The sequence below is a fragment of the Chiloscyllium plagiosum genome, unplaced genomic scaffold (genome assembly GCF_037043375.1).
Source record: "Chiloscyllium plagiosum isolate Xiang-an unplaced genomic scaffold, Cpla_swu_hap1 HiC_scaffold_13, whole genome shotgun sequence".
NCBI classification, from domain to species: domain Eukaryota; kingdom Metazoa; phylum Chordata; class Chondrichthyes; order Orectolobiformes; family Hemiscylliidae; genus Chiloscyllium; species Chiloscyllium plagiosum.
In genome coordinates, this window is record NW_028270151.1 from 4,065,296 (window position 1) to 4,082,161 (window position 16,866).

The following is a 16,866-nucleotide window of genomic DNA, read 5'->3' on the forward strand; positions in this document are numbered from 1 at the left end:
CATCCTTTTGAACTTCATCGAGTATAGACCTCCAGTCTGCAGCCGCTCCTCATATGACAAGCCCTTCCCCCATGGGATCACTCTTGTAAACCTCCTCTTGACCCCCTCCAAGGCCAGCATATCTTTCTTTAGATACAGAGCCCAAAACCATTCACAATATTCCAAATGTGGTCTGACTAGAGCTTTATTCAGCCTCAGCAGTACAGCTCTGCTGTTGTATTCCAGCATCTTGAAATTAACGCTGACATTGCATTTGCCTTCTTAACTGCTCACTGAACCTGCATGTTAACCTTGAGAGAATCCTGAACTAGAGTTTCCAAGTCCCTTTGTGCTTCAGAATTCTGAAGCCTTGCCCCATTTAGAAAATAGTCCACACATCTGTGAGTTTTAATCCGGATGGAGGTTAGTTAGGAGGAGGTGTTATCAACTCTAGAAGGAGTGAAAGTAGACAGGTCCCCTGGGCTGGATGGGATTTATCCAAGGATTCTCTGAGAAGCTAGGGAGGAGGTATTTGAGCCTTTGGCTTTGATTTTTGAGTCATCATTGTCTACAAGTTTAGTACCAGAGGACTGGAGGATTGCAAATGTTGTGCTCTTGTTCGAGAAGGGCAGTTGAGATGACCCAGGTAATTATAGACCAGTGAGCCTTACGTCTGTTGGAGGAAAAGTTTTGGAAAGGATTATAAGAGATAAGATTTATAATCATCTAGCAAGCAACAATTTGATTTCAGATAGTCAACATGGTTTTGTCAAGGGCAGGTCGTGTCTCACAAACATTATTGAGTTTTTTGAGAAAGTGAATGAGCACATGAATGAGGGTAGGGTAGTTGACGTGGTATACATGGGCTTCAGTAAAGCCTTTGATAAGGTTCCACATGGTAGGCTGTTGGAGAAAATGCAGAGGCATGGGATTGAGGGTGATTTAGCAGTTTGGATTAAAAACTGGCTTTCTGAAAGAAGGCAGCGAGTGGTGGTTGATGGAAAATATTCAGCCTGGAGTCCGGTTATTGGTGGTGTGCCACAAGGATCTGTTTTGGGACCATTGCTGTTTGTCATTTTTATAAATGACTTAGATGCAGGCATAGGTGGACGGATTAGTAAATTTGCAGATGACACTAAAGTCGGTGGAGTAGTGGACAGTTTGGAAGAATGTTACAGGTTGCAGGGGGACTTGGATAAACTGCAGAATTGGGCTGAGAGGTGGCAAATGGAGTTCAATGCAGCTAAATGTGAGGTGATGCACTTTGGGAAGAATAACAGGAAGGCAGAATACTGGGTCAATGGAAAGATTCTTGGTAGTGTGGATGTGCAGAGGGATCTTGGAGACCATGTACATAGATCCCTGAAAGTTGTCACCCAGGTTAATAGTGCTGTTAAGAAGGTATAAAGTTAAAAATCACACAACACTAGGTTATAGTCCAACAGGTTTAATTGGAAGCACACTAGCTTTCGGAGCGACGCTCCTACATCAGGTGATTGTGGAGGGCTCGATCGTAACACAGAATTTATAGCAAAAATTTGCAGTGTGATGTAACTGAAATTATACATTGAAGAATTGATTGTCTGTTAAGCCTTTCCTCTGTTAGAATACAGTGATAGTTTCACTTCTTTCATGTGTAAATCACAAAACCCTTTTTTTTAAAAGTTGCATTCTCGGGTTAGCTGTTAACAATGGTGATAGCTAGACAATATGTTGAAGGTGTTAGCCCCCTGTGTTCTCTGTCTATGACCTGATGTTTAGATTGATTCCAATCTAAAAAGTGAAATAACAGAGTTTTACATAAATTCATGCAGTTTTTGAGCTCAGAGTTCGACATGAATCTATGTGGTTTTTGAGCAAAGTGCAATGTAACTTTGTACCAAAAAAATTCACCACACACAATATATATGTGTGCATGTTGGTGTGTGTCTGTCTGTGTGTGTGTCTGTCTGGGGTGGGGGTTGTGAGTGTGAGAAAGTGTGTGTGTTTGTGTGTGTGTGTGTAGTGAGTGCAGAGTGTCTTAAGTCTGTGAGGGGGTGCATGTGTGGGAGTCTGTGTGTCTATAAGGGTGTGTGTGGGTGTCTGTGTGCGCGTCTGTGTGTATCTGTGTCCGTGTGCATGTGAGAGTGTGTGTGTGTGTAGGAATATCTGTGTGTGTGCGTGTGTGTGTGTAGTGCAATGATGATCACCTGTAATGTGACATGAACCCAAGGTCCCGGTTGAGGCCCTCCCTATGGGTACCGAACTTAGCTATCAGCCTCTGCTCAGTCACTTTCCTCTGCTGCCTGTCCCGAAGTCCACCTTGGAGGATGGTCACCCGAAGGTCCGAGGCTGAATGTCCTGGACCACTGAAGTGTTCCCCAACTGGGAGGGAATCCTCCTGTCTGTTGATTGTTGTGCGGTGAAGGAGCGTCGCTCCGAAAGCTAGTGTGCTTCCAATTAAACCTGTTGGACTATAACCTGGTGTTGTGTGATTTTTAACTTTGTACACCCCAGTCCAACACCGGCATCTCCGAATCAAGAAGACATATGGTGTGTTAGGTTTTATTGGGAGGGGGATTGAGTTCCGGAGCTGCAATATCATGCTGCAACTATACAAAACACTAGTGCAGCCACACTTGGAATAATGTATACAGTTCTGGTCGCCCCATTATAGGAAGGATGTGGAAGAATTGGAAAAGGTGCAGAGGAGATTTACCAGGATGTTGCCTGGTCTGGAGGGAAGGTCTTAAGAGAAAGGCAGAGGGACTTGGGTCTGTTCTCATTGGAAAAAAGAAGGCTAAGAGGGGATTTGATAGAGACATACAAGATGATCAGAAGATTAGATAGGGTAGATAGTGAAAGTCTTTTTCCTAGGATGATGACGTCAGTGTGTACGAAGGGGCATAACTACAAAATGAGGGGTGATAGATTTAAGACAGATGTCAGAGGCATGTTCTTTACGCAGAGAGTGGCCTATCACATTTCCAACGCCCCTCCTCCAAGTCCCTCCTCCCTACCTTTTATCTTCTCCTGCTGAACACTCTCTGCTCATTCCTGAAGAAGGGCATGTGCCCGAAACGTCGAATCTTCTGTTCCCTAGATGCTGCCTGACCTGCTGTGCTGTTCCAGCAATAAAGTTTCAGCTTTGATCTCCAGCGTCTGCAGACCTCACTTTCTCCTCGAAGATTTCAACCTACTGCGAATCCTCTTACAAGGATGCCTTCCTTGAAGAAGCTCTCTGCCTCTCTCTATAAAGATTTCAGTGAATCCCTCTCTCACTGCACACCCCAGGTCATCTCCTCTGCACAGAAGCTCTTCAGCCACATTCTGAAGACCTCTTTCCACCTATCACATTTCCAACGCCCCTCCTCCAAGTCCCTCCTCCCTACCTTTTATCTTCTCCTGCTGAACACTCTCTGCTCATTCCTGAAGAAGGGCATGTGCCCGAAACGTCGAATCTTCTGTTCCCTAGATGCTGCCTGACCTGCTGTGCTGTTCCAGCAATAAAGTTTCAGCTTTGATCTCCAGCGTCTGCAGACCTCACTTTCTCCTCAATGGTGTGGAATGCCCTTCCTGCTAATGTAGTTAACTCAGCCACATTAGGGAGATTTAAATAATCCTTGGATAAGCACATGGATGATGATGGGATAGTGTAAGGGGATGGGCTTAGATTTGTTCACTGGTCAGCACAAGGTTGAGGGCTGAAGGGCCTGTTCTGCACTGTATTGTTCTATGTTCATCTATTCTTCCCATCAAAGTGTGTAACCTCACACTTTCTCACACTGTATTCCAACTGCCTCTTCTTTCCTCACTCTCCTTGCCTGTCCAAATCCTTCTGCAGCCTCTCTGCTCTCTCAACACTACCTTTCCCTCCACTTATCTTTGTGTCATCTGCAAACTTAGCAACAATGTCCTCAGTTCATTTGTCCAGAACATTAATAGAATAGAATTTATAGAATTATAGAACGATACAGTTCAAAAGGAGCCCTGCAGCCAATCTTACACAGAGCTATCCACATAATCCCACTAACCAGTTCTTTCCCAATAACCCTTTGGTTTCTTATCCCTTCAAATATTTACCTAATTCTGGTTTAAATGTTATATCCACAACACTTTCAGGCAGTGCATTTCAGATCACACCTGTTACCTCATCTCACCTCTCCTTTCATCAATCAACTTTAGCCTCTGGCTATGACTCATTCTACCATTGGAACCAGTTTTCCATCCCTTACTAAATTAAAACCATTTAAGATTTTGAAGAGCAGTTTGGTCCCTTATTTAAGGTAAGATATTATTTCATTACAGTTCAGAGAAGGTTTACTGGGATGATCCCTGGTATGAAAGGATTATGAGCAAATGGGTTGGGACTCTACTCACAGGAGTTGAGAAGAATGAGAGGTGATCTCATTGAAACATATCGTATTCTGAAGGGGCTTGACAGGATCAATGCTGAGAGGATGTTTCCCCTCATGGGAGAGTCTAGGATCAGAGGGCACAGTCTCAGAATAAAGGGGCACCAATTTCAGACTGAGATGAGGAGGAATTTCTTCTCTCACAGAGAGTTGTCAGTCTTTGGAACTCCTTGCTACAGAGAGCTCTGAGGGCAGAGCCCTTGTGTATATTTAAAGCCAAGATAGATTCTTGATTAGTTGAGGAATCAAGGATTATGGGGAAAGGGCAGGAAAGTGAGGAATGTCAGATCGGTCATAATCCTATTGAATGGCAAAGCAGGCTTGAGGGGCTGAATGGCCTGCTCCTGTTCTTGTCCTTATGGTTTTATGACTAATGACCTCCATCAAACTGCTTCTTAAAATTTACAGAAATTATTAATTGTTCAGCAACCATGTTAATCAGTGCATAATAGCAAATGCAGCTGTATAATAGAACAGATTCTTGAAATGTATAAAGAATAGTATCTTAAAAATGTATTCATGATATCATTCCTTCCACGGCATTATTTGTTCTTATCTGTTAGACTGCCATCTGCTGATCACAGTGAAAACAGCACAATGCTGAGCTCAGCTTAAAGAACAAGGTTCGCAGACCCCTGCTTTCACTTTCAACAACTCACCTCCTGACTCCAAAGTTTTTTGTTGTTCTAAAAGGTATAATTTATTCATAAAACTTGTGAAGATACATTACATAACAGTGCAAATTTGACACTAAATAAAGTGCAATGTGCATCAATGTCATTCAAGAGCATGCTTTAATGCCTTATTACACTTACACTTACTAGTCATATGTAGAATACACATTTAAATTTCACATAAAACATTCTCTAGCATATACATTTTTTTATATTGTTTCCAACTCCTTGCTGTACCATCATGGAATGGCCTTAGACTGTGTCGAAAAGTGTGGAGCTGCAAAAGCACGGCCAGTCAGGCAGCATCTGAGGAGCAGGAGAGTCGATGTTTCAAGCATAAGCCCTTCATCAGGACTGCTGCCTAGTTCAGGTCAAACACCACTGAATGTTCCATTTCTGTTCCAGAATCCTGTATCCAGTTCCATAACTCCAAACAAGGGAGTGTGCAATAGCTTGAGGATGGCACTTAGAGAAGGAAAAAAGCATGCGTGTGGATTCCAGCCTCTTTACAAAGAGCATCCTGAGAGACTGTTCGCCAGCAGCTGGTCGAGGAAGAAGCTGGTTCACTGCCTCCCACACAAGACCAGGAACCTGCTCAGCCCCAGCAAGAAGACCTTCCGTTGGGCTTGGCCATTACTGACTGTGTCAAAATATACATAGACAGGTACAGGAACAGCAGGCAGCTCTGTCAGACACACTCAGTAAACTAGACAAAAGGATGGAGGTGGCCACTGATACATTCAGTGCTGCCTCCAGCATGTGTGTGGCGGGCTGTGTCTGTGGACAGGTTGGCGACTGCCATGGTGAGCCACATACAGAAGACCCGGTGTCTCACATTCTGTACACCCCACCAGACTCCACGTCCAACGCATCATCCTTAAACATGTGCGCCAACTCCAACTAGATCCCACCACCAAGAACATCTTCCCCTGCCCCACCGCTCTCAGCCTACCACAAGGACCATTCCATTCGACAGTCATAGAAGTCATAGAGATGTACAGCATGGAAACAGACCCTTCAGTCCAACCCGTTCATGCCGATCAGATATCCCAATCCAATCTAGTCCCACCTTCCCTCCAAACCCTTCCCATATCCCTCCAAACCCTTCCTATTCATATACCCATCCAAATACCTCTTAAATGTTGCAATTGTACCAGCCTCCCCCACTTCCTCTGGCAGCTCATTCCGTACATGGATCACCCTCTGAATGAAAAAGTTGCCCCTTAGGTCTCTTTTATATCTTTCCCCTCTCACCCTAAACCTATGCCCTCTAGTTCTGGACTCCCCCACCTGAGGGAAAAGACTTTGCCTATTTATCCTATCCATGCCCCTCATAATTTTATAAACCTCTATAAGGTCACCCGTCAGCCTCTGACGCTCCAGGGAAAACAGCCCTAGCCCATTCAGCCTCTCTCCCTATAGCACAAATACTCTAACCTTGGCAATATCCTTGTAAGTCTCTTCTGAATCCTTTCAAGTTTCACAACATCTTTCCGATAGGAAGGAAACCAGAATTTTTAGGAAGTCTCCTTGGTTTGCACCACTCTCCATATCAACCCCCAACCTACACCCCCCCACCACCACCCCCCTCCCCGAACCCCAGGTACCTTCCCCTGCAACCGGAAAAGATGCAAAGCCTCCACCACACCCTCACCTCCATCCAGGGCCCCAAACAGTCCTTCGAGGTGAGACAGAGGTTCATTTCAACACATTACCTTATATCCCATAGGCTTTTGCTTTTCTGACCAGATTGACATGGGACCTTTTCAAATGCTTTACTAACTTGTGAATCTGAAATTATATTAGAATTACTGTAGTATCCTCTTCTCTTACAGTAAAGTCACCATTAGTCCCACTCTCTCATTAGAGAGGCAGCTGGAGGGTCACAGTGTCTCAGGTGAGGGGAGAGGTCAAGAAGGCGGGACCTTCATGATGACCTCAACCAGTGCGAGAATTGAACCCACATACTGATGGTGTCACTCTGGATCACAAACCACCCATCCAGCCAACTACCCACTCTACCCCTCCAGACTTTTTCAGGAAATGCATTGTGACTACATAAGATCCAACCTCGCTCTGACTGTGTTGTAGTCCTCACTTTCTCCTCGAAGATTTTAACCTACTGCGAATCCTCTTGCAAGGATGCCTTCCTTGAAGATGCAGTCCTGACTAAACTGTGTTGTAACCTACTCACCATTCTTTTCTGTACCAGATGTACAAAAATCTAAACATAGCAGCACAAAGTTCACAGGACTTTATCACGATTTTCTTACGAGTCAAGCCGAACTTAGAAATATATATTAAAAATACCTCAGCTGGTAGATTTGAAATCGTGCCACAGCACACAGCTCAGCTGATGCAAATTTCAATCCTAGGACATGACCATGAGAACTGAGCTGGCTGTTTTTAAACCATTTGGCAAAGATCCTTAAAGCCAACTGTAATAAAATATCATTAATGGTTAACTTTAAACTGGTTCATTCTAGGCAATGTATGGAGTTGTTTAACTGCTGACCCGTGACAGTGCAATGATTGAACTGACTTAATGAAGCAATAGCCAATAGCTCAAATTTTATCCATGCATTCAACTTTTCTTGGGTTCCTCAGCCACTGACCAATATTCCCAAACAGATCCTAACTTCTCAGAGAATCTTCATTACAAAAACAAGAAATGATAGCAACTTCTGCTGGAAGGATTGGGTGGATTGTTAGATCTGAAGCAAACTCTCCCTTTCTCTGTGGATATTTTAACCATTTCTTTCACAGCCATTTGCTCATGTTTTCTTTTCTTGGCAAAAAGAGGTGACTCCCGATCCTGACTCGGGTGTTCTGACTTTGGCGATCGTTTTAATGTTTTTACTGGATTCTCTGGATCTTCACCAAGGACTCCACCGGCACTGGGACCTCTGTGGGTAGAAGCTGGAAATCTTCCGTCCATGAGTGAAACTACCAGGATAGTTTGGTTAAACAGTGAAACCAGCTGCTGCCATGCTCTGTGCTATCATCACTCCTATTGCACATGGTGTCCTGCACATGTGTAAATTCAAACTGACCCTCTGTTACTGTAGCAATAGACAGGTATCCCCTGTATCTATCTTTGCAATTAGTCAAATGATAGAAAATACTTAAGTAACATCCTTCTATCATTGAATGTTACTTCAGTACACCTGCCGTGCAATAGCAGACATAATGAAGATCATCATTGTATGAGTTTAACATTCAGAGGATTTATTTTTTTAATTTCACTCATAGGACATGGATGCCAATGCCGGGGCCAACATTTATTGCCCATCCCTAATTGCCCTTGAGAAGGTGGTGGTGAGCTGCCTTCCTGAATCAATGCAGTCCATCTGCTGAGGGTTGGCCGACAATATCCTTGGGAGGGAATTCCAGGATTTGGACTCAGCGACACTATAGGAACGGTATTCCCAACTCAGGATGTTGAGTGGGAACTTGAAGGTGATGGTGCTCCCATGTATCTGCTGCCCTTGTCCTTCTAGGCAGAAGTAGTTGTGTACTTGGAAGGTGCTATCTAAGAATCTTTAGTGAATTTCTGCAGTGCAACTTGTGGATAGTACACACTACTGTGACTGAGCGTTGATTGTGGAGGGACGGGATGCTTGTGGATGTGGTGCCAATCAAGCAGGCTGCTTTATTCTGGATGGTGTCAAGTATCTTGAGTGTTGTTGGAGCTACACCCATCCAGGCAAGTGGGGAATATTCCATCACACTCCTGACTTGTGCTTTGTAGATGGTGGTCAGGCTGTGGAGTCGGGAAGTGCATATTTCTAGCCTCTGACTTGCTCTTGTAGCCACTGTATTTATGTGGTGAGTTCAATTGAGTTTCTGGTCAATGGCAACCCGCAGGTTGCTAGTGAGGGTTTCAGTGATTGTAACACCATGGAATGTCAAGGGATGTGGATGGGACAGAAAGTGACAAAGAGAGCACATCACAGTGTGAGTTGCAGGTTCCGCCTGCCAATTCTTTATTTGTAGATTGTGGACAGACTTTGGAGAGTTAATCCTAGCTTCTGACTGCTGTTGTAGCCACTATGCTTATATGGCAATCCAGTTGAGTTTCTCATCAATGGTAACACCAATATCACTGACATTGGAGGTTTAGTTTGATGGCAGGAGACAGAAGGTGATGGTCGAGGATTGATGTTCAGGCTGGAGGCCTGTGACCAGTAGTGTGCCGCAAGGATCAGTGCTGGGTCCACTGTTATTGTTTGTCATTTACATAAATATTTGGATGAAGGGCTCTGGCCTGAAATGTTGATTCTCCTGCTCCTTGGATGCTGCCTGACCTGCTGAGTTAATGGTAGGGCCCAAGAATGTGCTGTTGAACAGAGAGACCTAGGGGTGCAGGTACATAGTTTCTTGCAAATGGCATTACAGGGAGACAGGGTGGTGAAGAAGGCATTTGGCATGCTTGCCTTCATCGGTCAGAGCATTGAGTACAGGAGCTGGGACATCATGTTACAGCCGTACCAGACATTATGAGACCACATATGGGGTACTGCGTACAATTCTGGTCATCCTGCTATAGAATGGATATTTTAAAGTGGAAAGAGTACAAAAAAGATTTACAAGTTATGTTACCAAGACTGGAAGGTTTAAGTTATCAGGAGAGGCTGAGTAGGTTTGAACATTTTTCCTTGGAGCTTAGGAGACTGACGGGTGACCTTATAAAGGTTTATAAATCATGAGGGGCATGAATAGGGTAAATGGCTAAGGTCTTTTCCCCAGAGTAGGAGAATCCAAAACTGAAGGGCAAATGTTTAAGGTGAGAGGGGAAAGATTTAAAGGGGATTTGAGGGGCAACATTTTCACACAGAGGGTGGTGCGTATATGGAACGAGCTGCCAGAGGAAGTGGTACAATTACAATATTTAAAAGACATTTAAAAGACAAGTACGTGAAGAGGAAAGGTTCAAAGGGACATGGGCCAAATACATAGAAATGGGACTAGTGTAGTTTAAGAAACCTGGTTGGCATGGGTAACCTGAGCTGAAGGGTCTGGTTTCCATGCTGTACAACTCTATGATTCAGTGATGGTAACACCATTGAATATCAAGGGACATTGGTTAGACTGTCTCTTATTGGAGGTGGTCATGTCCTGGCATTTGTTTGTTGCATAGGAGCAGAACAACGGACAGGGAGTACAGCAAAGTGTAATTCTTTACCCACATTTTCCTGTCCCAGTCCTCTCCAGGAAATGGAGGATGGAAGATGAAAGATAAAACACACACTTCCTGGAAACAGTCCAAAGGATGCACCAATTGTTTTTGTTTCTGGACCTCTGGGCAGATGCACCTCAACAATAATACACCGCTGGTTTCCTACAGCCACATTTACTGGGCTAGTCAAAAACAGCAATAATGAATGGAATAAAACTTAAAATGTGCTTGCACCCAATTTATAATCAAAAAGAACCCTATTGTCAATTGGGAGCACTTAAGAAGAACATTAGAATCAGGAGCAGGAGTAGGCCGTCCGGCCCTTAGAGCCTGCTCCACCATTCAATAAGATCATGGCTGATCTTTCATGGCCTCAGCTCCACTTACCCGCCCTCTCACCGTATCACTTAATTCCTTTATTGTTAAAAGAAAATCCACCTTAGCTTTAAAAACATTTACAGAAGTAGTGTCAACCACTTCATTGGGCAGGGAATTCCATAGATTCACAAATCTCTGGGTGAAGAAGTTCCTTCTCAATTCAGTCCTAAACCTGGTCCCCCTAATCTTCAGGCCATGCCCTCTTGTCCCAGTTTCACCTGCCAGTGGAAACATTCTCTGTACATCTATCTCATCTATTCCCTTCTTAATTGTATATGTTTCTACAAGATCCCCCTCATTCTTCTGAATTCCAATGAATATAATCCCAGTCTACTCAGTTTCTTCTCATAAGTCAACCCCCTCTATTGCAGGTCTGTCTTCCATGACAAATGACATTACTCCACAACCACCTGACGAAGGAGCAGCGCTCTAAAAGCTAGTGTGCCTCCAATTAAACCTGTTGGACTATAACCTGGTGTTGTGTGATTATTAACTTTGTATACCCCAGTCCAACACCGGCGTCTCCAAATCATGACATAACTATTGTAATAGTGGATGCTGGAATTATCAAGTACAGCTGTTTAAGGCTTTTTGACATAACAAAATGCATCTTTCCCTGAAACTTCTTTTTAATCCATTTTTTCCCAACATTGTGCACTTCCTGGACGAAGGTGTCGATCTCTGTCCCAAGTTAAAAATATTTTGAGATGAGAGTTTTGTTGTTCGTTCTTGGGAGCTCCAGTAGTTTTCACCTTTGACCTCTTCTCTGTAACATTTCGGACTTCAACATGTTTTTCCCCAAATGTACCATGACCTACATTAATATAGTTAAAGGAATTGACCTTTCACTTTTGTCCACGTTTAGTTTAAAGATCTAGAAGTAGTGATCCAAGTGGTACAAAACTGTGACTGTTTTGTCTGTCTTCAACAGCACACTGACCTACATATACTTTGAAATGTGTCAATGCTAACCACAGCTCTCATTCTGAATTTAATAGAACATGGAACCATTTCTTAATGATGTCGTCAACCCCAGTCCCAGATATAACAAAGATGAACAGGTTTGAAAACAGATTTGGACTAATTAATCAGACATTGAAAGGGCATCTACATTGAAATGTAAATACGGAGGTAATATATCCTGTAAAAACAAAAAGCAAATGTATATATTATGTTCCATACAATGCAAGCAAAAGGGAAAACATATTTGTTGTTGAAACCATTATATATTAAAGAATTTAATATTAGCTCACAGCATCAAGACAGTTAACAATGAATTGAAACAGGATATTCTAATTTTAATGAAATAAAGAACTGTCGATGCTGAAGATCTGGAACAAACAAAAACAGAAATTGCTGGAGAAACTCAGCAGTTCTGGCAGTATCTGTGTCGAGAGAGTGAGAGAGAATCATTTGTTGTTGAGGCTAGTTTTTTTTTAAAATGTGAAATTTTGATTGCTCTAGGCCTGCAAACTAACAGGTCTCACTCCACAGTTTGTTGATCCCATGCGCCCTTAACTCCTCTCAAAATTCCAAAGTCAGTGACAGTTTTGTTTGGTGGGCTTATGCTACAAGAAGGACAACAGCAGCAGATGAATGGAAACAGCACCACCTGCAAGTTCCCCTTCAAGCCACTCCCCATCCTGACACAGAATGATATCACACTTCCTTCAGTATTGCTGAGTCAAAATCCTGGAATTCCCTTCTTAACAGCATCCTAATAGCAACTAAACTACGTGGGATTAGTGTATGGGAATCAGTGAGAAAACATAAGAACAGATTTGATTTGATTCATTGTCGTCAAACGTACCTAAATACAGTGAAAAGTTTTGTGAGCAGTACAGGAAGATCATAGTAAACAAGAACATACAGATCATAGACTGAGAGAAAGTGAGGACTACAGATGTTGGAGATCAGAGTGAAAAGGGTGGCGCTGGAAAAGCACAGCAGGTTAGGAAGCATCTGAGGAGCAGGAGAGTCGATGTTTCGGGCATAAGCCCATCATCATTCCTAATGATGTGCTTATGCCCAAAATGTCGTCTATCCTGCTCCTTGGATGCTGCCTGACTTATTGTGTTTTTCAAGCATCACGCTTTTCAACCCACGATACAAACCATAGGGTGCCTAAATAGAGAGAGAAATGTAAGGTTACGGCTGCACAGGAGGTGCACAAAGCAAGATCAACACCATTTGAAAGTAGAGAGATCCATTCAGCACTCTAATATGGCAGGGAAGAAGCTGTTCTTGAACCTGTTGGTGCATATGTTCAAACTTCTATACTTTCGGCCTGATGGAAGAGGTTGCAGAAGGGTGTTATCGGGGTGGGAGGGTTCTTTGATGATGTAGGCAGTCTTTCCATGGCAACGAGAAGTGTAAATGGAGTCCATGGATGGGAGGTTGGCTTCCGTGGTGGTCTGAGCTGTGTGTACAACTTTTTTGCAGTCCTGGGCAAAGCAGTTGCCGTACTAGGCCAGTATGCATCCACATAGAATGTTTGCAGTGGTGTATCTGTAGAAGTGGTGAGGGTCCTTAGGACATGTTCAATTTCCTAAGCTGCCCAAGGAAGAAGAGGCGTTGTGGTGCTTTTCTGATAGTCACATCTACATGAAAAGTCCAGGACAGATGGTCAGTTATCGTCACTCCTAGGCACTTGACGCTCTTGACCATCTCCATCTCAGCTCCATTGATGTTGATAGAGGTGTGTCCTCCTCCATGCTTCCTGAAGTAGATGATCAGTTTTTAAAAGTTTTTCCAATATTTAGAGAGATGTTATCATCACTGCACCATGATACCAAGCCTCTATCTCCTTGCTGTATTCTGACTCATGGATAGATAACTTGTTGCTGTTAGAACTCTGGAAGAAGTGTTAGGGGCTATCAGGAAGATGAGTGTTGGGTCACATCTTTGGAGAAGCCCTAGAGCTGTGGGGTGACAGAAGAAGCTGTTTTTGATAAAACTGAGATTGGGAGATGGAAAGCTCACAAGCGGCACATGCTTGATGCAATTAAACAAGAGAAGAACTCAGAAAACAAAAATCTCAGAGCTGGATCTAGCTTAGTGAAGCTAATTGTCAGTGAAAATCTGGAGTTGTGTTCATGAGTGTGCACTGAAGGGTAGTTGCTGATGTTGAGCGTAGGCCCAGGGAACTGACCAGAGCAGAAGTTGCTGAGTCCATCCATGGCAGAACAGCTCAAGAGATCTGAAGACCAGATTGGCAAAATGAAGAATGGTCATTGCTACAGAATCATAGAATCCCTACATTCAGCCTATTGAGTCTACACTGACCCCCTGAAAAGCATCCCACCTAGACCCAGCACCCTCCCCACCTATGTCTGTAACCCCACAATTCCCATGGCTAATCCACCTAGACTGCACATCCCTGTACACTACAGGCAATTTAGCATGGCCAATCCATCTAATATGTATAGCTTTAGACTGTGGGAGGAAACCAGAGCACCAGGAGGAAACCCACACAGACACAGGAAAAATGAGCAAACCCCATACAGACAGTTGCTCGAGGCTGGAAGTGAACCTGGGTCGTGGGGTCTGTGAGATAGCAGTGCTAACCACTGAGCCGCCATGTCACCCTGAAGATTAATAACATTTGATGACTCATGTCTTTAGCATCCAGGAGAGATGCTGAGAAATCTGTGGGATCAGTCTTGATTGTATTTGCTATTTAATGTGCCAGTGGGTCACAGTATATTCCCCATGTTTCCTTTCCATGGTATGCCACCTTGCTGTGGTGGAGAGACTTCAATATTCCATTGTCTATGAGAGTGATGTCATCAGGAGTTCTTAACTCCTGGTAGAGTCACAATGACAGTAAGGTCAAATTTGACAGTAAGGTCACTGTGATGGTAAGGTCACTGTGATGGTCGGGTCACCATGACGGTACGGTCACCATGACAGTAAGGTGACTGTGATGGTAGGGTCATCGTGATGGTATGGTCATCACGATGGTAGGACAGTAAAGTCACCATGATAGTAGGATCACCATGACAATAAGGTTACTATGATGGTAAGGTCACCACGACCATCAGGGACCAAAGGCAAGGAACTAGACAAAGTGCAATCCAAAACAAACACTCAGTAGCGGTTCAGATGGAAGATACTCGTCTGATATCAATGGCTGTGAACAATGGTGACTTAGTGAGGTATAGGAAGGTAGTTACTGACCAGAGAACCACAATTCAGCAAGTGAACCAAGAGCTGGGAAGAGCAGAAATTAGGCAAGAGAAACAAAAAGCAAGAGTGCAAGCTGCAGCATGTGGTGAATCAGAATTAATTTTTTTTTAATTCACTCATGGACGTGGGTGTCACTGACTGTGCCCTTCCCTAATTGCTCCTTGAGAGGGTGGGGGTAAGCTGTCTTCTTGAACCGCTACAATCCACCTTTTGTGGGTTGACTCTCAATACCATTACGAAGGGAATTCCAGGATTTTGACCCAGTGACACTGACGGAACAGTGATATATTTCCAAGTCACGATAGTAAATGGCTTGGAGGGGAACTTGAAGGTGATAGTATTTCCATAACATTCTAAATGGAAGTGGTCATGGATTTGGAAGTTAAATTGTCCTGCTTTATGACAGTATTAACGTCAAAGATAAATGAACACCTGAGCACGTGAAAATATTTTGCAGTTATATTTTTTAAAATGTTGCTTTTGAAGCAGAAGAAAAGATTGTAATAGCTTTAAAAAATAATTGACAATTCTGTAGACAAGGTAAAAACAATGACTGCAGATGCTGGAAACCAGATTCTGGAGTAGTGGTGCTGGAAGAGCACAGCAATTCAGGCAGCATCCGAGGACAGGCAAAATCGACGTTTCGGGCAGAAGAGCTTCATCAGGAATAAAGGCAGAGAGCCTGAAGCGTGGAGAGATAAGCTAGAGGAGGGTGGGGGTGGGGATAGAGTAGCATAGAGTACAATAGGTCAGTGGGGGGAGATGAAGGTGATAGGTCAGGGAGGAGAGGGTGGAGTGGATAGGTGGAAAAGGAGATAGGCAGGTCGGACAAGTCCGGACAAGTCATGGGGACAGTGTTGCTGGAGGTTAGAAACTAGGATGAGGTGGGGGAAGGGGAAATGAGGAAGCTGTTGAAGTCCACATTGATGCCCTGGGGTTGAAGTGTTCCGAGGCGGAAGATGAGGCGTTCTTCTTCCATGCGTCTGGTGGTGAGGGAGCGGCGGTGGAGGAGGCCCAGGACCTCCATGTCCTCGGCAGAGTGGGAGGGGGAGTTAAAATGTTGGGCCACGGGGTGGTTTGGTTGATTGGTGCGGGTGTCTCGGAGATGTTCCCTAAAGCGCTCTGCTAGGAGGCGCCCAGTCTCCCCAATGTAGAGGAGACCGCATCGGGAGCAACGGATACAATAAATGATATTAGTGGATTTGCAGGTAAAACTTTGATGGATGTGGAAGGCTCCTTTAGGGCCTTGGATGGAGGTGAGGGAGGAGGTGTGGGCACAGGTTTTAGGTGGCAGGGGAAAGTGCCAGGATGGGAGGGTGGGTCGTAGGGGGGCGTGGACCTGACCAGGTAGTCACGGAGGGAACGGTCTTTGCGGAAGGTGGAAAGGGGTGGGGAGGGAAATATATCCCTGGTGGTGGGGTCTGTTTGGAGGTGGCGGAAATGTCGGCGGATGATTTGGCAATTTCCCTTCCCACGTGGTTAAAGATGCCCTCCAATGCATCTCGTCCACATTCCGCACCTCCGCCCTCAGACCCAACCCCTCCAACCGTAACAAGGACAGAACGCCCCTGGTGCTCACCTTCCACCCTACCAACCTTCGCATAAACCAAATCATCCGCCGACATTTCCGCCACCTCCAAACAGACCCCACCACCAGGGATATATTTCTATCTGTACTCTATGCTACTCTATCCCCATCCCCACCCTCCTCTAGCTTATCTCTCCACGCTTCAGGCTCTCTGCCTTTATTCCTGATGAAGGGCAATTCTGTAGACATCCCATTCCCTTTTCACCTGAAAGCCTGGGAGCTTGTCCTAGTTAACTAGGTGATTTATGATAAACTAACTCTTAAATTCCGATGAGCATAACTACTGTTGTGCTGTAGATCTGAAGCAATTATTCTACTTGTTACTTTCTCTTTTACAAAAATCCCCTTTCAGATCTTCTTCTGCTAGAGTACCCTGAAAGGACTATGGGGTAGACAGAAATCGGTGCTAAATATTATCAGTAAAACATGCCCTGCAGGTAAACCCAGTGCAAAATATCAATAGCTGTCATATGAAAGTCGTGAACC

At 44.2% G+C, this 16,866-nt stretch overlaps 1 protein-coding gene and 1 long non-coding RNA gene across 2 annotated transcripts in view; both read right to left on the minus strand.

Moving 5' to 3' along the window:
• LOC122556235 (thiamine transporter 2-like) overlaps window positions 1-7,410 on the minus strand; it is a 44,080-nt gene extending 36,670 nt beyond the window's left edge. The window contains exon 1 of the mRNA XM_043702839.2: window positions 7,358-7,410. The gene's annotated coding sequence lies outside the window, so the exon portion shown is untranslated. The remainder of the gene's footprint in view (window positions 1-7,357) is intronic.
• Window positions 7,411-10,821: 3,411 nt separating this feature from the next.
• The window catches only part of LOC148148227 (uncharacterized), a 40,384-nt gene continuing 34,339 nt past the window's right edge, over window positions 10,822-16,866 (minus strand). The window contains exon 3 of the long non-coding RNA XR_015759092.1: window positions 10,822-11,745. This is a non-coding gene — a long non-coding RNA (uncharacterized LOC148148227). The remainder of the gene's footprint in view (window positions 11,746-16,866) is intronic.